Source organism: Carcharhinus amblyrhynchos, chromosome 1 (assembly GCF_965287045.1).
Source record: "Carcharhinus amblyrhynchos chromosome 1, sCarAmb.v2.hapA, whole genome shotgun sequence".
Classification (NCBI taxonomy): domain Eukaryota; kingdom Metazoa; phylum Chordata; class Chondrichthyes; order Carcharhiniformes; family Carcharhinidae; genus Carcharhinus; species Carcharhinus amblyrhynchos.
Genome location: NC_137324.1, coordinates 39,717,713 through 39,743,392, shown reverse-complemented (window position 1 = coordinate 39,743,392; position 25,680 = coordinate 39,717,713). Strand labels below are relative to the sequence as shown.

The 25,680-nt window shown below is 43.1% G+C and overlaps 1 protein-coding gene across 2 annotated transcripts in view; it reads right to left on the bottom strand.

Moving 5' to 3' along the window:
• Positions 1 to 10,299, bottom strand: part of myorg (myogenesis regulating glycosidase) — a 30,052-nt gene extending 19,753 nt beyond the window's left edge. The window contains exon 1 of one of the 2 annotated variants that reach the window (XM_080213256.1): positions 10,181 to 10,299. The gene's annotated coding sequence lies outside the window, so the exon portion shown is untranslated. Of the gene's footprint in view, positions 1 to 9,982; positions 10,085 to 10,180 lie in introns of those variants that run through there. The other variant, XM_080213309.1, reaches the window with a different exon arrangement.
• Between the last annotated feature and the right edge of the window lie 15,381 nt (positions 10,300 to 25,680).

Below are 25,680 nucleotides of genomic sequence, written 5' to 3'. Positions count from 1 at the left end.
GATTGAAAGACATCACTTTCTATTTTTGTACTAACTTGTGATTAATCATGAGTGTGGACTGAGATCACTTAGTCTACCTAAAAATGCTGCAGATGATGTGGCATTACCCTTTACAACAGTAAAATTATCCCGGCCACCTTCAGCTCTGCAGCAATAGTTAGTGCATAAAGGGAACAGTGACATGAATTAAGAGTCAGGCAGCTGCCAGCATGAATCACTGGAGCAAGGGAAGATAACTGGAGAACCTTAAGCTGTAGCTAAACACAAACTAGACTGAAATACAATCTTTTCTACTAAGCATAAATTATGGACGTACCAAACCATTTAAAGTATCAGTCACAACCTATTTAAACCTTGTCTAACTATAAAATTCAAAAACAGTGTTCAAAAAACTCACAGGCTATTTTCAACATTGGGAAAGGAAACCGTTGCCCTGCATTTCCACACAGCTCCAGCCTCATCCTATTCCGCAGGGTCATCAGCATCCTGCTCATTTCACCCAGGTTAGAGACAAGGTCAGCAATGCTGGAGGATCAATATGCTCAATTTTTTGTTTCTCCATTATTCTCATTTTACCACGTCTCTCCTAAAGTTCAGTTCCTATGAGTGTCTTCTGACTTCATGGACAGTCACATTTTATGGTATATTCAAACAAAGTGCTGGCAGGTTGTTTCAACATGGGGTATGTCATGCCTGATCCTGATCCTGTCTCCTACTAACAACACTGACACTTTTGTGAGTTTATCGGTTGGCAGACTTCCGAATTTACCCTTACTGGAGTGGATAATGAATCAAAACGCAGCATGACAGATGAAGCAAAGCTATTAAAATAGTTCCTCTATCCCACTTCACATCCAATTTTTAAGTAAAAAAAAAACACTGCAACAAAAGCAAAAAGAAGATACTTCCCGTATATTTAGCATTCCTTAAACTACTGTTCTCACCGCATTTCAAAATCTGTAGTCAATGCCATGAAGCACAACATACACTTAACCCCTCTTTTCAGTAGCACTGACTCTAACTCAAAAGCTGTCCTGGTCTGCCATTTCTTTTAATCTTTTGTCTCATCTGATGCCCTGACAAAAACTCACTCAATGACGTGTTACCACAGGCACGCTCTTGACCTTTCTCTTCAACAGCACTGGGTCACTCTTATCTCAAAGTTGATTGCAATTTAATTTTATCCTTTGTCTCTTCCAGCACGTCAACAAAGGGATTGGAAGGGTCTTCAACCATGTATCCCATTTCCTGCATGTTTTTCAGAGCCACAAACACGTGACCATTCTAAAGATCACCCCTGTTCAATCAACAAGCAATGACCTCAAGCTTCCAGGGAAGCAGAAAGTAATGAAGGTAAACAAGTAAAAGAGATAAATGGAAATCTCATCAGTGAAAAGGGCAAAACTTCAAAGTGTACATCCCAGTTTACTGAAAATGTAAAGAAAGAGAAACAAAATGGGGACAGGCACACTGGCTGAAATTGTTGAACTCAGTGTTGAATTCAGAAGGCTGTAATGTGCTCAACTGGAACATGAAGCATTTCATATTTCTTTGAGGTTAATTAGGTGAGAAAGATGTAGAACTAGACTTTGCTTTCTTGTCTTCCAAGATTGGTAGAGTAGTGGATGAGGTGGAGGGCTCTTGCAGGCTGCAAAGAGACATTGATAGGATGCAGAGCTGGGCAGAAAAGTGGCAGATGGAGGTTAACCCTGATAAGTGCGAGGTGATTCATTTTGGTAGGACAAACTTGAATGCTGATTACAGGGTCAATGAAAGGGTTCTGAGGAATGTGGAGGAAGAGAGATATCTTGGGGTTCATATCCACAGATCTCTGAAGGTTGCCACTCAAGTGGATAGAGCCATGAAGAAGGCTTATAGTGTGTTCGCATTTATTAAACAGGGGGGTTTGCTGCAACTATACCAGACATTGGTGAGACTACATTTGGGATATTGTGTTCAGTTCTGGTCACCTCACTATAAAAAGGATGTGGAGGCATTGGAGAGAGTGCAGAGGAGATTTACCAGGATGCTGCCTGGTTTGGAGGGTAGGTCTTATGAGGAAAGGTTGAGGGAGCTAAGGCTTATCTCTTTAGAGCGGAGGAGGATGAGAAACAATCCAATAGGGTTTATATGATGAGGGGGACAGATAGTTTCTGCACGTCCACTCTATTTCCTCGGGTGGATGTACAGGGCATAACAATAAGGCTCATGGTGGGAGATGTAGGAGGGGTGTCCGAGGTAGATTCTTCACCTCAGAGTGGTTGGGGTGTGGAATACACTGCCTGCTGTGATAGTGGAGTTGGACACTTTAGGAACTTTCAAGCAGTTTTTTGGATAGGCACATGGAGCACACCAGAATGATAGGGAGTGGGATAGCTTGATCTTGGGTTTGGACGTAGCTTGGCATAACATTGAGGGCCGAAGGGCCTGTACTGTTCTTTTTTTCTACCTGGACACATCTGCTTTTTAAAATAGCATTCCTGTTCCCTCTGACACTTAACTACCATCTCTTTTTTGTCAGTTAATCAGTCCTGTCTTCCACTTTATCCCGGACCTACACGTGTCTTTTTTCCACCCTTCCCCATTTTAACTACTTAAAAATTATATTTCTAACTTTCCAGATTTGGATTAAAGATCATTAAAGTCTGGAAACATAGACTCTGCTTCACTCTCCACACAATCATGGTATTCAAAAGAAGGGAATGGTATTATTATTTGTAAGAAAAACTTTTCAGGACTACAGGGAAGAGGCAGGAAGAAGGCACGAGGTGAACTGACTGCTCTTATAGAGAGCTAGCATGTACACAAAGGGCCAAATGGTTTCCTCAGCTGTAACTATTCTATGATTCTAAAATGCTACCTGACACTGCTCAAAGGAACTGGTGTAATCATGTCATTAGGCCAAGATAAATGGTCACCCCCTCCAGCCAGTGGTGGGTTTTCCTGATTCTGACTCCAGTTTTTCTAGGTCTTCTTAAAGTCACACCTCAATCAAACACTGCCTTGATGCCAAGCACAGTCACTCTCATCAGCTCTGAAGTTCAGTTCTTCTGTTCGTGCTTGGACCAAGGTTGGAATGAGGTCAGGAGCCTAGCAGTTTCAGAGGAATCCAAACTGAGCTTCAGTGTGCTGGTTATTGCTGAGATAGGAGGAGGCGGAGATCATTCAGTCACTTGGCAGCGCTGGTTGACGATGGGTGTAAATGGTTCAAATGAATCTTTTGCAATACTGAACTGGCTCCAGAGTCATTGAGGGTGGGGATATTCGTGGGACCTCCCCTCCCATTAGTTGTTTAATTGTCTACCACCTGTACTGTCTGAATGTAGTAGGGCTGCAAAGATTTGATCTGAAACGTTGGTTATGTGTGGCTTAGCTCTGCCTATAACATGCTATTTCCACAGTTTAACATCCAAATAGTCCTGTGCTTCAACACGGTGCTGCTGCTCCAGGCATATCCTTCTTATTGAACCAGGGCTGGTTCCCTTGCTTAATAGTTATTTCAGAATGAGGGATATGCCAGGCCATTAGGTTAGATTATTGTGGAAATACAACTCCGCTGCTGCTGACATCCCTTAGAAACATGTGGATACTTAGTTTAGGACAGCTAGATCTGCTTTGAATCCATCCCATTTGGCATGAGGGTAGTGCCACACAACACAATGGACGGACTTGGTGATTCCAATCAAAACTGCCATGGACATGTTTCTACAACAGGCAGATTGGCGAGCCTAAGTTCAACTTGATTTTTCTATTGTGTTACTTTTCTCTCTGCCTGCTACAGGCCCAGTCTGAAAGCTTTATCCTTCAAAACCTGTAATGCACTTTTGTTGATGAACATTCTTCAACAATGCCAATGTATTATTTATTATGAAAGGTTACAAATTGCTTCAAGGGTTGATCACATGATTTGATGGTGATGTCACTGGGGTGGTTACAAAAGTTGCTGTTTTCCTTTCAGGTTGTATTCTGTGCAGAGAACATCTCTTTAGTTAGTTTGAATCTTTGTGCACAAACCACATTTTTTCTTTTTGTTAAAATCCACAATCCCTAGTGTAGTTAGTATTTCATTGAAGGAACTCTTCAAATGCAGACAATAAAATATAACAATACTTCAACTTATAAATCAAAGAAAGGGTTTAAATAAAGAAACTTTATTACTCCAAACTTGAGGCCTTGCCCTGGGCCAATCCAAGTTTCCCCACAATTCCCAGCAGATTCCTATTTATAGTGAGTCAGCTAACCATCATATCATTCTGTAGTTGGTTCCACTGTTTGCTGGATCAGCTGACTCTTACAGCTTATTACCATTGGTCACATTACATCCAATATAAAGTTATCACTGGTTACATTCCAACTGTTAGGACATTGCATAATATTAATCTGCCACACTATCAACCCCTTTGCAATGTTCCCTTGCCTTTCACACTGCCCCTAATTCTGCTCATCTTTCCTTTAACTAGGCCTGGACACTGGAATGGGAGAGCTTTATAATTTTTTTTTCCAAACGGCTATTCTTTTCTCAGCCAGTGCAGAGACAGAAACACATTAGAGAAAGAATGTATGGATAGAGCCAAAATCAGAGATGAGAGATTTTTAATCTGTTTCTTTGCTACCTTTTCTTCACCTGGCACAAGAGACATTAGCAGCAATGCAGGAGAAGAAAGACAGGCAAGAAAAGACGAGCAATATAGAGCTGTATGGACACAGAGGAGAAAATGTTTGAAAATTATTTAAGGTTGCCAGGTGAAAGAGACTCAGAGGAGATGGACAGAAAAATCACATGAGGGAAATAGGAAATAAAAATACACTCAGTAGGTCTGGCAGTATCTGCAGAGAGTATACAGATGCTGCCAGACCTAGTGCGTTAACAGAGTTAATAGTATGAGTAGAATATGATTTTTCTCCAGAATAAGTACATCAAACAATTGTCAACAATAAAGAAAAGTTACATCAGATATGCAGAGCAATATTAGAGATATGGCACAGAACACAACTGAAACTGACAGCAACAGATTACAGAAGAGGATAACTTTACAGAAGTACCATACAAACACAGATTTTCAGATACGAGTGACAGAGATAAACCACACAGCCACCAGCGACAGGCACTGTCCCGAATACCACATGAAGAATGAATGAAAACAGCAATTGGGTGCAAACAAATTAAGTGAAAGAAGAGATTTGTGGGCAAACAAAGGCTGTCAGAGACAGGAGTGTAGAGGGTTCACTGTGATTAAGCGACAGGAAATTTATATACATGTCTGATCCTGAAATACTCTTAATTTACAGTAGAAATATTAATTTATTTTCTCATGTTTCAAACATTCACCTATACCTCTAATCAACTGATATGTACACAGCTCCCCTTGTTCTAATCCCCTTTAAAGCTGAAAACGGCTGGCTAAAAGCTACCTGACTCTCTGAAGATCTGTTTGTTTGATTCAAACATGTCAAAAAGATTCTTATCTGTTCCTTCATTTTTATATGTCATGACCAGATGCAAGACTGGATACAAACTGATAACTGACAGCCTCATTCATAAATAACAGGCTCTCAATTTCATAACTGAACTAATCATGAAGCTGTACACAATATATCTGACAAGCATACAAGATTGCCTCTCAAGCCTTTTACCAGAGACAAGAACATCATATACTAAAACAGTCAGCCAGCGGATTTGCAAAATCTCATGTATTGTGCCTTACTTGAAGTAGAAAAGTGACAACCATGTTTGTCACAACCATCTCCCAATGTGGATTTCAAGAATCCCTTAACCAACCCCTGTCAAAGTGCCTCAGTAGCTCAAACTGAAACCTTAAACCCAAGGATAAAACCACTGGGAACAATTGTGCACCTGTGGTTTTCCCAGCTATGCTGAGCATACAGCATGTCTCATGTTACACAGATATCATACATCAGACTGAACAATGTTCTCTGAGCAGTTTCTTATATCAAATACAATTTGGCAATTTAATCCCTCAATTATAATTTTAGACCAAGTCTTAAAGGAAGATCTCTCATCCAAGCTAAATTCCATACCAAACTGGCCAGCACACTCTACTACTTGAACAGTTCCCTATGTTGACCAACTAGGATTAAGTAAATTAATGTTAAAATGCAGAACAAATACGTCTAAAATCCCCATACTCTGAGGGCAGGGGGAAGTATCAAACAGCTAGAGTAAAATTTCCACATTATACTGTAAATAAGCAAAGTACTTAACCTACACTCAAAATGTCCCTATGCACTCCAATGGTCTCTCCACTGGGTGCTATTTAAAGTAACTAACAGCTCATTATCAAAGAATCCCTACAGTGCAAAAGGAGGCCATTCAGCCCATTGAGTCTGCACCAACAACAATCCCACCCAGGCCCTATCCCGATAACTCATTTAACTAGTTAGTCCCTCTGACACTAAGGGGCAATTTAGCATGGCCAAATCCACCTCACCCGCACATCTTTGGATTATAAGAACATAAGAACAAAAGAAATAGGAGGAGTAGGCCATCTAGCCCTTCGAGCCTGCCCCACCATTCAATAAGACCATGGCTGATCTGAAGTGGCTCAGTTCCAATTTCCCGCTTTCTCCCCATAACCCTTAATTCCCTTGTCTGTCAAAAATCTATCTACCCATGCCTTAAATATATTTAGCAAGGTAGCCTCCACCACTTCAACAGGCAGAGAATTCCAGAGATTCACCACCCTTTGAGTGAAGAAGTTCCTCCTCAACTCCGTTCTAAACTGCCTCCCCACCTTATCTTAAGGCTGTGCCCTCTAATCCTGCTGTCCTTTCTGAGCGGGAAGAATCTCTCTACCTCTACCCTATCCATCCCTTTCATTATCTTATATGTTTCTATAAGATCCCACCTCATCCTTCTAAACTCCAACGAGTGCAGACCCAGTCTATTTAGTCTCTCTTCATAGTCTAACCCCCTCATCTCCGGTATCAGCCTAGTGAACCTCCTCTGCACTCCCTCCAAGGCCAAAAATTATGCAGCACGACTGGACGTGGTTAGATTTGCTGATGATATGAAAATGGGAAGTACAGTTCAACTGGAAGAAACCAGCTCAGCTTTACTTCAGTTTGAAGCACTGCAAATAAGGAGGAAAAATACACAACATTCTTTTTTCCCCCTCACTGGTTTTGAAGTAGTAACCTAGGGATCCTAATAAATATTAAATCAATATAGAGCAGCAAAACGATGCTGACAAAATGTTTAAATAAATAATCAAAACAGCATAACAGCCAGAGGAAGTTAAGAAAATTGTACAATGTTCTGTTCAGATCATATGTTTACTGCGTCTATTTCTGCTGACTGAATCTCGAGACAGACATTCAAGCATTGAAGCTTTGCAGAGGTACTACAAGATGGATCTCTAAGATTAGGTGACAGAGTCAAAGACAAGAAAAATATGGGGTTTTCAACTTGGTAAAGGGCCAGGGAGCAGTAATCTTAGAAATAAAGATGATACTGTAAGTGGGAAAAGCAAATTCAGAATACTACTGTTTAGCCAAGCTTTTTTCAAAAGCGATTTTTAAAATCAAATTATGCAGTAGGGTAAAGTCAGGCAATTCAAACTTGTAAAAGGAAAGTTAGTCATATTCAGGAAACTTTTCTTCACACCAGGATCAATATATTGATTAGGCTTCCATGAAGGTTAAAACCCTAAATTCAATCAGGTAATGCAAATGGTGGGGGGTGCTTTAGGATCTTTCTGGATGGAGGAATTAAAAAGGGCTGAATAGCCTTCCCAAATCATTTTTATCGTATGATTATATCTTATATCTTCCACTTTCAATCCCAAGAAGCCACACAAATTATAAATAAACATCACTAACTTATATACCATCTTTTAATACAGAAAGACATCCCAAGGCCAAGCACACAAACGATCGGACAAATGAATCACGTGTGTGTTTGGTCTTGGGATGTCTTTCTGAATCAGAAAGAACAGGTGATCAAATGATTTGTAAAAGAAGTGGAAAACAGGTGGAGAGGCTGTGAAATTCAGGTACTCCAGAATATATGGCCCTGATGGCTGCATATCATGGCAAGGAATGCAGTTTCAGGCAGGCATTATAGGGCTACACTGTTTAGGTTAGGAGTGAAAGGAAGGGGTGAACAAAAGAAAACTTGTGAGTTTTCACTTCAGAATATCTCACAAAACTTTACAGCCAATGTAGCTGCCAAAAATGTTTGTAATGTTGATTGAGGAATAAATATTGGACACCAGGGAACTCCCCGCTTCTCCTTCAAAATAGTATCATGAGCCTTTTTATGTCTGCACGTGGCTGTAAACAAGGTGAGATTTTAAAATCAAAGATGGTAGGGGACCAGAATGAAGATAGCTTGGGTTGATAACTGAGTGGAATTTGGTGGAGGTTAGGAAAAGGATAGCAGATTTTGGAGAGAAATTGAAAGAGGGGCACACAGTTGTTAGCACTGCTGCCTCTCAGTGCCAGGACCCGGGTTCGATTCCAGCCCTGAGTCACTGTTAGTGCAGAGTCTGCACGCTCTCCTTGTGTCTGTGTGGGTTCCCTTTGGGTGCTCTGCTCCCACAGTCTGAAAGACATGCTGGTTAGGTGCATTGACTGTGCTGAATTCTCCCTCAGCGTACCCAAACAGACACCTAAGTGTAGCAACAAGGGGATTTTCACAGTAACTTCATTGCAGTGTTAATGTAAGCCTATTTGTGACTAATTAATAAACTTTAAAAAATTAAAAACTTTTAAATTTAATGGAGAATGCAAGCTGTGTGGCAAGACCAGTTGAATAGTCAAGTTCAGAGGCAGCAAATGCATGTGGGTTTTTCTCGCAGATGAGCCAGGGCAGTGGAAGAGACAGAGGTTCAAGCTGAAAAAGGCAATGTTACAGAAGTGGACATAGGTGGTCTTTGTGATGAAGAGGATATAGATCAGAAGCTCAGGTCAGGGTCAAAAGTACACCGAGATTGCAAACAGACCAAGGCAGCGGATGGAATTGTTATCAAGAGTTTATGTTTTAGGAGGGCTGAGGTAATTGCTTTGATAGATAAGCATAACCACATAAAAGCAGTCTTACCAAGCTGTACAACAGAGATGATCTAAAGCTGCACAGGAGTTCAAGACAGGAAAGTGATTTATAGGCAAAGTCACAGAGAATCTATCATAAAGGCCACAAATAATAATGGTGCAGTTTGAAATATGTATAATTTTTTTGATCTGTAACATTGTGGAACTGTACAGCGGAAATTGAAAATTCTTTGACTGCAGAGTGTATTGACAAAACAAAAAGACATGTTAGTAGTTAACTAGTTAAATTTACTTGTCAGTGTCACAAGTAAGTTTACATTCACACAGTAATGAAGTTACTGTGAAAATCCCCTAGTCGCCACACCCTGGCACCTGTTCAGGTAAACTGAGGGAGAATTTAGCATGGCCAACGTACCGAACCAGCACGTCTTTCAAACTGTGGGTGGAAACTGGAGCACTCGGAGGAAACCCAGCAGACACAGGGAAAACATGCAAACTCCACACAGACAGTGACCCAAGCTGGGAATCGAACCTGGATCCCTGGCACTGTGAGGCGTCGATAGTAGTCATGATGTGGATGTGCCAGCGTTGGACTGGGGTAAACACAGTAAAAAGTCTGACAACACCAGGTTTTAGTCCAACCGATTTATTTGATAGTAAGTTTACTATCAAATGATAGTGAGTTTACTATCAAATAAATCGGTTGGACTAAAACCTGGTGTTGTCAGACTTTTTACTGTGAGGCAGCAGTGCTAACCACTGTGCCAGGCTGTAGATAGACCTGACAATTTGAAAATCCCCTCTGAGCATACGTAACACATCTCCTATTTAATGGTGACCGAGAGAAAACAAAAATCACAATTCTAAATCAACAAAGACTTTACAATAAATCTGCTCGCCAGAATCCTGCCCCAAGGCACTCTGCATAAAAACACTCAGCAACTCCACAGGTAACAGGTTGTGTACTTACAGCAGCTCCTAAAATAATAAACAATTAACAAACTCCGACTTTCTTTCTTTTGGTACTGGAGCAACTAAGACAGGAAGGAGAGGGAGGGTAAGTGCTGAGAATAACCTGTTGGTATCTCTGTGACCAGCCTGCAAGTTAGGAAAGGGCATCAGCGCCAGGCAGGAGAGAAATAAACAACAAGAAAAATAAACAACTTACCGACGACGACGACAGTTGTTTGATACTTCTCCCCACCTCCTGAAGAAGATTACAATACACCCCTGCCACTCAGGGGAATCTGACACTGCTGCCCTTGCTGAGGAAACTAACACCACGTCCTGCCCTCTTCCCCTCCCCCCGCCGGCAATCCAGGGGCTCCGCCAGCCCCGCCTCCCCCAGCGCATCGCCGTAAGACAATGGACGGTGAGGCCGTCAATCAACTCCCGGTCCCGCCCCACAGCCGGACGGTTAGCCAATCCACTAGAGACAGAGGCGGGACTTCCTCATCCGGTGTTTTCCCGCCAGCTCTCGCGATTCCTCGCAATGCAGGCTGGGAATTGTAGTTCCAATGGCAGCTGCCTGTTTGAAGCTGAGAGCATCTATTACGATGTGGAGATGCCGGCGTTGGACTGGGGTAAACACAGTAAGAGGTCTGACAACAGCAGGTTTAAGTCCAACCAATTTATTTGGTAGTAAACTCACAAGCTTTCGGGCTGAACCCAAGATCCTGGTTGAGACCGTCCTCATGTGTGCGGAACTTAGCTATCAGTCTCTGCTCGGCGACTCTGTGCTCTTGTGTGTCCTGAATGCTGCCTTGGAGAACGCTTACTCTTGGGTTCATGTCACACTATCTGTAACCCCCATGACTTGCCTGGGTTTGCAAAACCTCACTTACTGTATGTCTGGAGACAATACATATCTCTTTAGCCTATGCATAATGCTCTTTCCACTCACATTGTCGGCATCTTTAAGACTTGAATAGCAGGTTAGTTGTAAAGACTCGCATTCTAATCAGTAATCTGTAAACTGTCTGTGCTGTTATATGCTCTGAGGCCAGAACTCTCTATTCACCTGAAGAAGGGAGAAACCCCGAAAACTTGTGAGTTTACTATCAAATAAATCAGTTGGACTTAAACCTGGTGTTGTCAGACTTCTTACAGCATCTATTACCTGAGCACCTGTTTCCCACGCCCTTCCTCCCCTCCCCAGAAAATGCCTGTTCATGGAGAATTCTTATTGTTTTATACATCACTGAGTGAAGTGGAGTGATTTTCAGCATCTTACTCTCATGCCCACATGCCTGCTCCGAGGAACACCCCAATGATCGTCCAATAGAAACTGAAAGAGCAGCAGTTCATCTTCCCATTAGGCACACTTACAACCTTCAAGACTCAACATTGAGTGCAACCATTTTAGACAGTAAATAAATACAAATTTCCTAGCTGATTTTAGACAGTAAACCCCTCCGCCATCTTAACCTTCCCCCCCGACCTGCCGCCCCCCACCCGCCCCCACTTTTATAGTTTGTTAGTTGCTTTTCAGCTCTGTACCTGCTTCAACACAACCTCAACCCTTCACCACATGGCCATCTCTCCCTGGCTATTAAGTTGCTTCCATTAACATATTCTGCTATCTCACCTTTTGCCGCTATTAGCACTCTTCATTTCTTATTAACACCATTGACACTCCCATTTTTCTTATGTCAAACAATGTCCTGGCCTCTTCATGCCTTCGCTATAGTTAAGAAAACCCACCGATGCCTCTACTTTCTCAAGAGGCTAAGAAAAGTTGGCATGTCCAATACAACTCTCACCAATTTTTACCAATGCACCATAGAAACCATCCTAAATGGATGTATCACAGTGTGGTATCACTCCTGCCCTGACCAAGATTGCAAGAAAGAGTTGTGAATGTAGCCCAGTCCATCATGCATATCAGCCTCCCATCCATTGACTCTGGCTACACTTCCCACTGCCTTGGGAAATCAGCCAGCATAATTATGGACCACGCATCCCAGACATACTCTCTTCCACCTTTTCCGTCAGGAAAAAGATACAAGAGACTGAAAACACATACTATCCAACTCAAGTACAGCTTCTTCTCTGATGTTATCAGATGTTTGAATGGCCCTAACATATATTAAGCTTTACTTTCTTTTCCCTACCAGAACCGCAATAGTATATATCCTGCACCCTTTCCTCTCCTTCTTCCCTATGTACTCTATGAATAGTATGTTTTGACTGTATAGTGCGAGAAACAATGCTTTCCACTGAATCCCAATATATGTATCAATAATAAATCAAAAGATAAGTTTGTCAATATCTCCTTTGCCACAACCTATCCCTGATCATCTCTTCTTCCTCACTCCCTATGCCCACTTTCCAACTGCAGGTTCTGCACATTTCTTCAGTTCTGTGGAGGGATAATTTAGATCCAGAACATAAATTCTGCTTCTCTTTACAGATCCTCCCAGACCTGTCGTGGTTATACAGCATTTTCTGTTTTTATTATGTATGATTTACTTGTTTTATTGAAGTAAAATTCCTTATTGGCACAGAGCTGAGTCTAGAACTGGGAAGAATGTGAATCATCATTCTTCCCCTTTCAATGAGAGAGAATCAGGTGGCAGTATGTGAATCATTGTTTCTTAAGTTGTTTACTTCTGTTTGGCAGAAGAGCGGAAAGGAAATTGTGGCCAAACCATGGCTTACAAGGGAAATTAGAGATAGTATCAGGTTCAAGGAAGAAGCATATAAATTGGCAAGAAAAAGCAATAGTTTTGAGGATTGGGAACAGTTTAAAATTCAGCAAAGGAGGACCAAGGGATTGATTAAGAAGGGAAAAATAGAGTATGAAAGTACTAGCGAGGAACATTAAAACTGACTGTAAAGGTTTCTATAGGTATGTAAAGAGAAAAAGATTGACAAAAACAAATGTATGCCCCTTATAGTCAGAAACAAGAGAATTCATAACGAGGAATAAAGAAATGGCCAAGGAATTAAATTCATACTTTCCTTAAGTCTTCACAAAGGAAGACATGAATAAAGTACCAGAAGTTTTGAGACAAACAAGTTTTAGTGAGGAGCTCACCAAATCTCTAATCTAATATTTAGTTAGCCCACCAAATCTTTAATATTTTCTTGCCGCTACGTGGTCCATATCTTCTATTCCCTGCCTATTCATGCATCTATCCAGATGTATGGGGAGAGGGCGGGAATGTGGAACTGAGACACGACAGATCAGCCATGATCTTATTGAATGGCGGGGCAGGCTCGAAGGGCTGGATGGCCTACTCCTGCTCCTATTTCTTATCTTATGTTCTTATGTCTCTTGAACATTGGTATAAAATTTGCATCCACCACCTCCTACAGCAGCGCATTCCAGGCATTCATCACCTCTGTGTGAAAAATGTGCCCCTTACATTTCTGTTAAACTTTTCCCCTCTCACTTTCAAACTATATCCCCAACTAATTAACCTTTCAACGCTGGGAAAAAAACTCTGACTACCCACTCTATTCAAGCCTATCATAATCTTGTAAATCTCTACTAGGTCCCCCCTCATCCTCTGATGCTCCAGTGAAAACAATACAAGTTTTATCAACCTTTCTTCATAGTCCATCTCCTCCAAACCAGACAACATCCCGATAAATCTCTTCTGCACCCTTTCCAATGCATTAACACCATTCTGGCAGTGTAGCGACCAGAATTGTACACAATACTCCAAATGCGGTCTAACCAAAGTCTTATACAGCTGCAACATGATTTTCCAAATCCGATACTCAATACCCCGGCCGATGAAGGCCAGCATGCCATATGCCTTCTTGACCACCTTGTCCAGCTGAGTCGCCACCTTCAGGGAACTATCAGGGATCTGCATGCTCAGTTCCCTCTATATGTTAATATTTCTATCGGGCTCTATCATTTACTGTATATTTTCAGTCTGCAGGAGACCTTCCAAATCGCATCACCTCACATTTGTCCTCATTAAATTCCATCTGTCATCTTACGGCCCAGGTCTCCAGCCAATTTATATCCTGCTGTATACATGGACAATCCTTCTCACCACCTGCTATTCCCTCAATTTTGATTTGAATTATTATTGTCACATGTATTAACATAGTGAAAAATGTTGTTTCTTGCGGGCTATACAGATAAAACATACCGTTCATAGAGAAGGAAACGAGAGAGTACAGAATGTTGTGTTACAGTCATAGCTAGGGTGTAGAGAAGGATCAACTTAATGCAAGGTAGGTCCATTCAAAAGTCTGACAGCAGCAGGGAAAAAGCTGTTCTTGAGTCGGTTGGTACGTGACGTCAGACTTTTGTATCTTTTTCCCGAAGGAAGAAGGTGGAAGAGATAATATCAGAGGTGCTTGGGGTCCTTAATTATGCTGGCTGCTTTGCTGAGGCATAAGTAAGTGTAGACAGAGTCAATGGATGGGAGGCTAGTTTGTGTAATGGATTGGGCTACATTCACGGCTTTTTAGAACATAGAACACTACAGCGCAAACAGGCCCTTCAGCCCACAAGTTGTGCCAATCACATCCATACCTACCAAGCCATAGGACTATCTGTAACTCCCAATCCCATTAAATCCCATATACTCATCCAGAAGTCTTTTAAAAGACCCCAGCAAGTTCACCTCTACCACCACCGACGGCAGCCGATTCCACTCACTCTGAGTGAAAAACTTACCACTAACATCTCCTCTGTACTTGCTTCCCAGCACCTTAAACCTGTGTCCTCTCATAGTGACCATTTCAGCCCTGGGAAATAGCCTCTGAGAATCCACCCTATCTATTCCTCTCACCATTTTATAAACCTCTATCAGGTCGCCTCTCAACCTTCGTCTCTCCAGGGAGAAGAGACCTAGCTCCCTCAAACTATCTTCATAAGGCATGCCTCCCAATCCAGGCAACATCCTTGTAAATCTCCTCTACACCCTCTCAATAGCTTCCACATCCTTCCTGTAGTGAGGCGACCAGAACTGCACACAGTACTCCAAGTGGGGTCTGACAAGGTTCTTATAAAGGGTCTTTTTGTAGTTTCTTGCGGTCTGGGGCAGAGCAGGAGCTATGCCAAGCTGTGATACAACCAGGAAGAATGCTTTCTATGCTGCATCTGTAAAAGTTGGTGAGAGTTGTAGCTGACATGCCAAATTTCCTTAGTCTTCTTATAAAACAGAGGCGTTGGGGGGCTTTCTTAACTATAGCGTCAGCATGGGGGGACCAGGACAGGTTGTTACATAAGAACATAAGAAATAGGAGCAGGAGTAGGCCAACTAGCCCTTCGAGCCTGCCCCGCCATTCAATAAGATCATGGCTGATCTGTCGTGGCTCAGTTCCACATTCCTGCCCTCTCCCCATAACCCTTAATCCCCTTTCTTATCAAAAACCCATCAACCCGCATCTTAAAAATATTTAGCGAGGTAGCCTCCACCACTTCAACGGGCAGAGAATTCCAGAGATTCACCACCCTTTGAGTGAAGAAGTTCCTCCTCAACTCCGTTCTAAACCGCCCCCCCTTTATCATGAGGCCGTGCCCCCTAGTCCTACTATCCTTTGAGCGGGAAGAGTCTCTCCACCTCTATCCTATCCATCCCATTCATCATCTTATACGTCTCAATGAGATCTCCCCTCATTCTTCTAAACTCTAACGAGTACAAGCCTAATTTATTCAGCCTCTCCTCATAGCTCAACCCCCTCAACTCCGGCATCAGCCTAGTAAACCTCCTCTGCACTCCCTCCAAGGCCAAAATATCTTTGCGCAGGTGCGGCGCCCAAAACTGCACACAGTACTCCAGCTGCGGCCTCACCAATGCCCTATACAGCCGCAGCAAGACCTCCCTACTTTTATATTCAATCCCCCTCGTGATGAAGGCCAGCATCCCATTCGCCTTTGGTGATCTGGATACCTAAAAACATGAAGCTCTCGACTCTTTCTACTTCATCCCCATTAATGTGGACAGGGCATGTTCTCCTTTACACTTCCTGAAGTCGATGACAATCTCCTTCATTTTGTTGACATTGAAGGAGACATTATTGTTGCCGCACCAGTTCACCACATTCGCTATCTCATTCCTGTACTCTGTCATTATTTTTTGAGATCCAACCCACCATGGTGGTGTCGTCAGCAAACTTGAAAATTGAATTGGAGGGGAATTTGGCCACAGTTCTAGATGTAAAAGGGGTGTAGGAGGGTCTGAGAAAACAGCCTTGTGGGATACAGATTGATCATGGAGCGGGTGTTGTTGCCTCTCCTTACTGATTGTGGTCTGTGAATTAGGAAGTTCAGGATTCAGTCACAGAGGGAATTCTCCTGGCACCAGCACACCATTTTCTGTAGTAAAATGATTTTTTTTTAACTTTTTGTTTTAAAATGGCCCACACCATTTTGTATTTTGTATCATCAACAAATTTACTAATCAGACCACCTACATTTTCCTCCAAATCATTTATATATATTACAAATAACAAAGGCTCCAGCATTGATCCTTGTGGAATCGCGCTTGTCACACACCTCCAGTTAAAAAAATACCCTTCCACTGCTACTCTTTGCTTTCTATGCCCAAGGCAATTTTGTATACATCTTATCAGCCCACCTAGGATCCCATATGACTTCACCTTCTGTATCAGTCAACCATGAGGAACCTCATCGAAGGCATTACAAAAGTCCAGATATACAACAGCCACTGCCCTGCTCTGATCAATTTTTCTTATCATTTCCTCAAAGAACTCAATCAAGTTTGGGAGACACGACCTCCCCTTCACAAAACCATGTTGCCTATCTCAAATAAGCCTATTCTCTTCCAGATATGAGTACATGTTGTCCCAAAGAATCTTCTCCAATAATTTCCCCATCAAAAAGGGAGAAAACAGGGAACTATAGACCAGTGAGTCTAACGTCAATACTGGGTAAGTTGCGAGAGTCCAATATCAAGGATTTCATAACTCAGCATTTGGAAGGCAGTGGTATAATCAGACAAAGTCAGCATGGATTTACAAAAGGGAAATTATGCATGATGAATAGAATCATACAGCATAGAGTCATAGAGGTTTACAGCACTGAAAAATGGCCCTTCGGCCCAATTTGTCCATGCCACTCCTTTTTTTAACCCCTAAAACTAGTCCCAGTTGCTCACATTTGGCCCATATCCCTCTATACCCATCTTACCCATGTAACTATCTAAATGCTTTTTAAAAGACAAAATTGTACCCGCCTCGACTATTACCTCTAGCAGCTTGTTCCAGGCACTCGCCATCCCCTGTGTGAAAAAATTGCCCCTCTGGACCCCTTTGTATCCCTCCCCTCTCATCTTAAACCTGTGCCGTCTAGTTTTAGACTCCCCTATCTTTGGGGAAAGATATTAACTATCTAGCTGATCTATGCCCCTCCTTATTTTATAAACCACTATAAGATCACCCCATGTCTCCTACTCTCCAGAGAAAAAAGTCCAAATCTATCCTGCCTCGCCTTAGAACTCAAACCATCAAGTCCTGGTAAATTTTTTCTGCACTTACTCTAGTTTAATAATATCCTTTCTCTAATAGGGTGACCAGAACTGTACACAATATTCCAAGTGTGGCCTTACCAATGTCTTGTACAACTTCAACAAGACTTCCCAACTCCTGTATTCAACGTTTTAACCAATGAAACCAAGCATGCCAAATGCCTTCTTCACCACACTGTCCACCTGTGACTTCACTTTCAAGAAGCTATCCACATGTACCCTTGGATCTCTTTGTTCTGTAACTCTCACCAGTGCCCTACCAATAACTGAGTAAGTCCTGCCTTGGTTCGAGCAAGCAAAATGCATCACCTTGCATTTATCTAAATTAAACTCCATTTGCCATTCGTCAGCCCACTGGCCCAGTTGATCAAGATCCCATTGCAATCTAGATAACCTTCTTCACTGTTCACCAATTTTGGTGTAATCTGCAAACTTACTAACCATGCCTCCTAAATTCTCATCCAAATCATTAAAATAAATGACAAATAACAATGGACCCAGCACTGATCCTTGAGGCACACCGCTGATCACAGGCCTCTAATTTGAAAAACAACCCTCTACAACCTCTGTCTTTTGTCATCAAGCCAATTTTGTATCCATTTGGCTACCTCACCCTGGATCCCATGAGATTTAACCTTATGCAACAACCTACCACGTGATATCTTGTCAAAGGCTTTGCTAAAGTCTAGGTGGACAACATCAGCTACATTGCCCTCATCTACCTTCTTCGTTACCCTTTCAAAAAACTCAATCAAATTTGTGAGTTATGATTTTCCACTCACAAAGCCATGCTGACTGTTCCTAGTCAAGCCTTGCATCTCTGAATGCCTGTAGATCCCATCTCTCAAAATACCTTCTAACAACTTACCCACTACAGCTGTGAGGCTCACTGGCCTGTAGTTCTCATGCTTTTCCCCGCAGCCCTTCTTAAACAAAGGCATGACATTTGCCACCCACCAATCTTCAGCCACCTCACCTATGACTGTCAATGATTCAAATATCTCTGCTTGGCGACCCACAATTTCTTCCCATAATGTCCTGGGATACACTTCATCAGGTCCCGGAGAGTATTCTACCTTGATGTACTTTAAGACTTCCAGCACCTCCCTCTCTGTTATATCTACACTCCTCAAGACATCACTATTTATTTCCCCAAGTTTCCTAACGTCCATGCTTTTCTCAACAGTGAACACTGATGAGAAATATTCATTTATGATCTCATCCATCTTTTGTAGATCTTCACATTAATGATCTTGTTGATCTTTAAGAGGTCCTATTGTCTCCTTAGTTACTCTTTTGTCCTTTATGTATTTGTAGATGCTCTTTGGACTCTCCTTTGCTTTATCTACCAAAACATTCTTGTGTCCCCTTTTTGCCCTCCTGATTTCTCTCTTAACTCTACTCCTACACCCTCTATACACTTCGAGGGATCCACTTGATCCCAGCTGCCTATGCATGTCATGTGCCTCCTTTTTCTTCTTGACCAGGGCCTCAATATCCTGAGTCATTCAGGGTTTCCTACTTCTACTAACCTTGCCCTTCACTCTTAGAGGAACGTGCTTACTTTGAACCCTGGTTAACAGACTTTTGAAAGGCTCCCACCGACCAGACATCCCTTTGCCTTCCCACAGACTCCCCCAATTAACTGTTAACAGTTCCTGCCTGATACTATCAAAATTGGCCTTGCCCCAGTTTAGAATTTTAACCTTTGGACCACACACATCATTCTCCATAGATATCTTAAAACTAATGGAACTATGGTCACTGGTCCCAAGGTGATCCCTCACTAACACTTCTGTCACCTGCCTTTCCTTATTTCCCAAGAGGAGGTCTATTAATGTCTCCTCTCTAGTCGAACCATCCAAATACTGAATGAGAAATTCCTCCTGATTACACTCAACAAATTTCTCTTCATCCAACCCTCTAATACTATGGATGTCCCAGTTAATGTTAGGAAAGTTAAAACCGCCTGCTGTTACCACCCTATTTTTCCTGGAGCTATCTGTAATCTCCTTATATATTTGCTCCTCAATTTCCCACCGACTCTTTGGGGGCCTGTCCTACAACCCTATCAAAGTGATTTCCCCCTTCCTATTTCTCAGTTCTACCTATATAGACTCCGTGGGCAAATCCTTGGATTTCTGAGTACTGCTGTGATGTTTTCCTTAATCAAAAGTGCAACTCCCCCTCCTCTCAGAGTCATAGAGATTTACAGCATGGAAACAGGCCCTTCTGCCCAACTTGAGCATGACACCCTTTTTATTAAAACCCCTAAGCTAATCCCAATTGCCCGCATTTGGCCCATATCACTTTATACCCATCATACTCATATAACTAACTAAATGCTTTTTAAAGGACAAAATTGTATTTGTCTCGACTACTACCTCTGGCAGCTTGTTCCAGACATTCACCATCCTCTGAGTGAAACAATTGTCCCTCTGGACACTTTTGTATCTCTCCCCTCTCACCTTAAACCTATGCCCTCTAGTTTTAGACTCCCCTATCTTTGGGGAAAGATATTGACTGTCTAGCTGATCTGTGCCCCTCATTATTTTATAGACCTCTAAGATCGCCCCTCAGCCTCCTACGCTGCAGAGAAAAAAGACCCAGTCTATTCAGCCTCTCCTTATAACCCAAACCATCAAATCATGGTAGCACCTTTTCTGCACTTTTTCTAGTGTAATCTCCTGGAGTTTTACCTCCTGTTCTATCTTTCCTAAAGCATCTGTACCCCGGAACATTGAGCTGCCAGACCTGTCCTTCCCTTAGCCGTGTTTCAGTAATTGCTATAATATCCCAATCCCATGTAACCATCCATGCCCTTGTCCATCAAGCCTCCTGCATTGAAATAAATGCAGTTTAATCAGGACTTTCCTTGCTCTGTCTTGTTTCTGCCTGATCTATCTGGTACTAGGATTACTGACACTGCCTTTACTATTTAACTTCTGTGCTACCCTTAACCTTCTCTTCTATCTCCCTACTGCTTTGGGTCCCACCCCCTGCCAAACTAGTTTAAACCCTCTCAAGTGGCTGTAGCAAATTTCCCCACCAGGATATCAGACCCCCTCCAGTTCAGATGTAATCCGTCCCTCTTGAACAGGTCAGCCCTTCTAAGGAAGAGATCCCAATGATCCAAAAATCTAAATACCTCCCCCCTGCACCAGCTCTCAAGCCATGCACTCATCTGCCTAATCTTCCTATTCCTACGCTTACTAGCACATCATAGCCCCGTAGTAGTCCAGAAATTATTACCTTTGAGGTTCTGCATTTTACTTTCTGCCTAATTCTCTATATTTACACTTCAGGGCCTCAACCCTTTTTCTACCTATGTCATTGGTACCAATATGTATGATAACTTCTGACTGCTTACCCTTCCCCTTTCAGAATGTCCTTGATCCTGGCACCAGGGAGGCAACACAAAATCCTGGAGTCTCGATTACGACCACAGAAATGCCTGTGTCTCTTACCAACAAGTCCCGTACTATGACTGCTTGCTTGCTCTTTGCCTGACCCTGTTCTATAGCAGAACCAGGTGTAGTGCCACTGGCCTGGCTGCTGCTGGTATTTTCCCCTGACAGGCTATCCCCCTCAACAGTATCCAAAATGATATACCTGTTTGAAAGGGGAACAGCCACAGGAGACTCTTGCACTACTTCTCCTGGCAGCCGCTTATCTACCTGACTGAACCTGTGATGTGACAACCTTCCTGTAACTGATGTCTAAAACACTCTCTGCCCTCTTGTGTGCTCCGCAGTCTGTCCATCTGCTGCTCCAACCAAACAGTGAGGAGCTGTGGCTGGACACACTTCCTGCAGATGAAGTTGTCAGGCAGACTAGACTGCTGATAAATGTACTCCCTCTAGAGCAAGGACATCCTTCCTCAGAAGTGCACACAATACACCAGGTGGGGCCTCACCTGCAGCAAAACATCCTTATCCCTATACTCAAATCCTCTTGCGATGAAGGCCAACATACAAGTTGCTTTCTTTACTACCTGCTTACCTGCATGCCTCATCCCCACATCTGGCAGGAGGAGCATACCACTGCCCTAGCTGCCATACTGCCCTTATCCAGGTAAAAGAATCTCAATCTGCTTGTGCTCCTCCCAGTGACTTTTATCTTTTTTTCTCCAAAAATATACGTCATTCATAAAAAATCTCAATTTAACTGTTGCAAATGTACAGGGCTTTGGCTTGCAAACAGTGCAGAATCAAAACATTTTTACAGGTTTATACAAATTACCATCATTACATTTCAATACTTAAAACTATATACATGCTTTAATAAAATTGCTGTGCGCTGTTATTGCTCAGATTGGCACACAGTTACGCAGGTCGAGGATATTCTGCAGTTCCTGGGCCCTCGGTCTGCCTCCGTTAAAAGGCCTTACGGTGTGGCCTTTCCCCATTGTGCCTTTGCGGCGGCTGCTCCAAGCTTCAGTGCATCCCTCAGCACGTAGTCCTGGACCTTGGAACATGCCAGTCTGCAACACTCAGTCGAGGACAATATTTTCAGCTGGACGATCAGCAAGTTTCGGGCGGACCAAAGTGCATCCTTCACCGAGTTGATGACCTTCCAGCAGCAGTTAATATTTGTCTCGGTGTGCGTCCCCGGAAACAGCCCGTAGAGCACAGAGTCCTGCGTCACCAAGCTGCTTGGGACGAACCTCGACAAATGCCACTGCATCTCACTCCAGACCTTCTTTGCAAAGTGGAGGTGTGCGACCGTCTCATCAGCCCTGCAGCCGCTTCGAGGGCAGCGTGAGGTGCTGTTGAGAGCTCAAGCATGCATAAAGGATCTGACGGGGAGTGCCCTTCTCACCACCAGCCAAGCCAGATCTTGGTGCTTGTTTGTCAGTTCTGGTGATGAGGCGTTCTGCCAGATGACACTGACAGTCTGCTCAGGGAACCATCCAACAGGATCCACCATCTCCTTTTCTCTCAGGGTCTCAAGGACGTTACGCGCTGACCACCGCTTAATCGCCATGTGGTCAAAGGTGTGTTTGTGGAAAAATTTCTCCACGAAGGACAGGTGCTGCGGTACGGTCCAACTACTCGGAGCGTTCTGCGGCAGCGTGGCCAGACCCATCCTTCGCAACACTCGGGACAGGTAGAACCTTAAAAAGTAGTGGCACTTGCTGTTAGTGTACCGAGGATCTACGCACAGTTTAATGCACACAAAGGTAGCCATCAGGATGAGGGCGGCATTGGGAACACTTTTCCCTCCATTCTCTGGAGATTTGTGCATCGCTTCCCTCCGGATGTGATCCATCTTTGATCTCCAGATGGACTTGAAGATGGCCCGTGTCACTGCTGCAGCGCAGGATTTGGGGATAGGCCACACCTGCACCATGTACAACAACACAGACAGCACCTCGCACCGGATCACCAGGTTTTTTCCTGTCATGGAGAGGGAGCGTTGCTCCCACAAGCCCGGTTTCTGCCTGGCTTTGGCGATGCGCTCATCCCAGTTTTTGGCACATGCCCCTGCCACTCCAAACCATATCCCCAGCACCTTCAGGTGATCTGCCCTGATGGTGAAGAGGACAAAGGATTTGTCGGCCCAGTTCCCAAAGAACATGGCCTCGCTCTTACCCTGGTTGACTTTGGCTCCCGAGGCCAGCTCGAACTGCTCACAGACCTGGAGCAGCCTGCGAACAGACGAGGGGTCCGAGCAGAAGACAGCCACGTCATCCATGTACAGGGAGGCTTTGACCTGCGTGCCTCCGCTGCCTGGGATTGTCACCCCTTTGATGCCTGGGTCGCTTCTGAGGGCCTCGGCAAAGGGTTCAATGCAACACACAAAAAGGACAGAGGAGAGAGGGCAGCCCTGTCTGACTCCAGACCTGATTTGAAAGCTATCTGTTTCCCACCCATTGACTGAAACTGCGCTACTGACGTCTGTGTAGAGTAGCCAGATCCAATTGCAGATTCCCTCCCCAAAGCCCATTTTGGAGAGCACATCTATCATGTAGCTGTGCGATATTCTGTCAAACACTTTCTCCTGGTCTAGGCTGATGAGGCACACATCCACCTGCCTGTCCTGCACGTAGGCAATCGTATGCCTGAGTAGCGCGAGGCTGTCAGAGATCTTCCTGCCAGGTACAGCCCAGTGACTTTTATCTTATTAGAGGAGGAAGGAGGGAGGGAAAGAAACACTGAAGTAGTGTTTGGAGTTTAACTGTCCCTTTACAACAACTCCTTCACAAATCACCTTCTGGTAGCAGTGACTGCACCTGTGCAAATTTTACCTGAAACAGCCAATCAGCGTCACCACTCTGCTGCCCTTACCTGGGCGCTCGCCTTCACTTGAAGGCGGAGGGTGTCTTCTGAGGTCCACCTTCTATTGGAATTCTTTGAGGATGTAATTAGTGGAGTTGATTGAGGAGAACCAGTGGATTGTTATTTATTTAGATTTTCAGAAGTCTTTTAACAAGGTCTCAAATAACAGACTACTATGTAAAGTTGAAGCACATGGGACAGCAGGTAATATTTCGAGATGGATAGAAAGCTGCTTAGCAGATAGGAAGCAAAGAGTTGGCCTAAATGGGTCATTTTCTGATTGTCAGTCAGTGACTTGTGGGGTTCCATAGTGATCGGTGCTAGGCCCCAACTGTTCACATTATATATTAATGATTTGGAAGAAGGAACTGAACATATTATCTCCAAATTTGCAAATGATACAAAGTTGGGTGGAGGGTGAACTGTAAGGAGGATGCAGAGATGCTTCAGCATGATTTGGACAGGTTGAGTGTATGGGAATCTGCATGGTAAATGCAGTATAATGTGGATAAATTTGAGGTTATCCACTTTGGTAGCATTAATAGGAAAACAGAATTTACACCTGAATAAATGCAAATTGAGAGAGGTGGATACTCAGTGAAACATTAGTGTTTTCCTGTACTAGAGTTGAAAGCTAGGGTGCAGGTACAGCAAGTAGTAAAGAAAGCAGCTTGTATCTTGGCCTTCATTGCAAGAGGATTTGAGTATAGGGATAAGGATGTTTTGTGCAGGGTGTTGGTGAGGCCACAGCTGGTATATTGTGTGCAGTTTTGGTGTCCTCATCTGAGGAAGGATGTCCTTGCTATAGAAGGAAATTAGCAAAGTTTACCAGGCTGATTCCTGAGAAGGCAAGTCTGTCGGTGGAGTTTAGAAGAGTGAGAGGGGATCCCATAGAAACTTATAAAATTCTAACAAGAATAGACAGGGTAGAATGAGAAACAATGTTCCCAATGGTGGAGGAGTCCAGAACTAGGGGGCATAGTTTGAGGATAAGGGGTAAACCTTTTAGAACTGAGGTGAGGAGAAATTTCTTCACCCAGTGTGTGGGATTCACTACCACTGAATGTAGTTGAGGTCAAAACATTGTGTGATTTCAGGAAGAAATTAGATATGTAACTCTTGGGACAAAGGGGATCAAGGGATATGGGAGGGGAAGGCGAGATCAGGATATATTGTATTAAATAATCGGCCATGATCAAAATGAATGGCGGGCCAGGCTCGAATAGCCGAATGGCCTACTCCTGCTTCTGATTTCTGTGTTTCTATTACAGTAAGAGGAAAGCAAACTATTGTGAATGCTGGATATCTGAGGTAAAAACATAGATAAAAACATTGACCTGAAATGTTAACTCTGTTTCTCTTCCTGTAAATTCTGCACGACTTGCTGAGAACTTCACAGCATAGAACTCTGCATTTCATTATCTATTTATTAGCATTTAGCTACATTAAATGCTCTAACCAAATGCAAGTTATTGTTAAAGTAAACTCCAGATCACAGAGACTACAATATCAACTTATAGGGTGGTCAATAAGCCGTACCTAAGGAATTACTGTCTCTGCCTCAAAACTCAAAAATGTGACAGTATGACCTGTAGTTTCTGGTATGGGAGAATACTCCAATTAACATTCATGAGGAGCATGAGGACCATTAAATTGTGCCTCAAACAATTCACCTGTTCAATGATCTGAAGTTCCCTTGCCATCTGTGCCCAGACATGTTTAATCTGAGCACAAACCACTATAGATCTTAAAATGTGGATGTAAGCAAATTTATATATAATACACCCAAGACTCTTCAAACTTTTATGTCAGTCCATTAAACCACTAAAACAGGGTGTGACTATTTGCAGATGACTGCATGATCCATTAGAGAAAACTAACAACGCGATGGCATTCAATGCCATCATGAATCATGTGTCCTGATAATG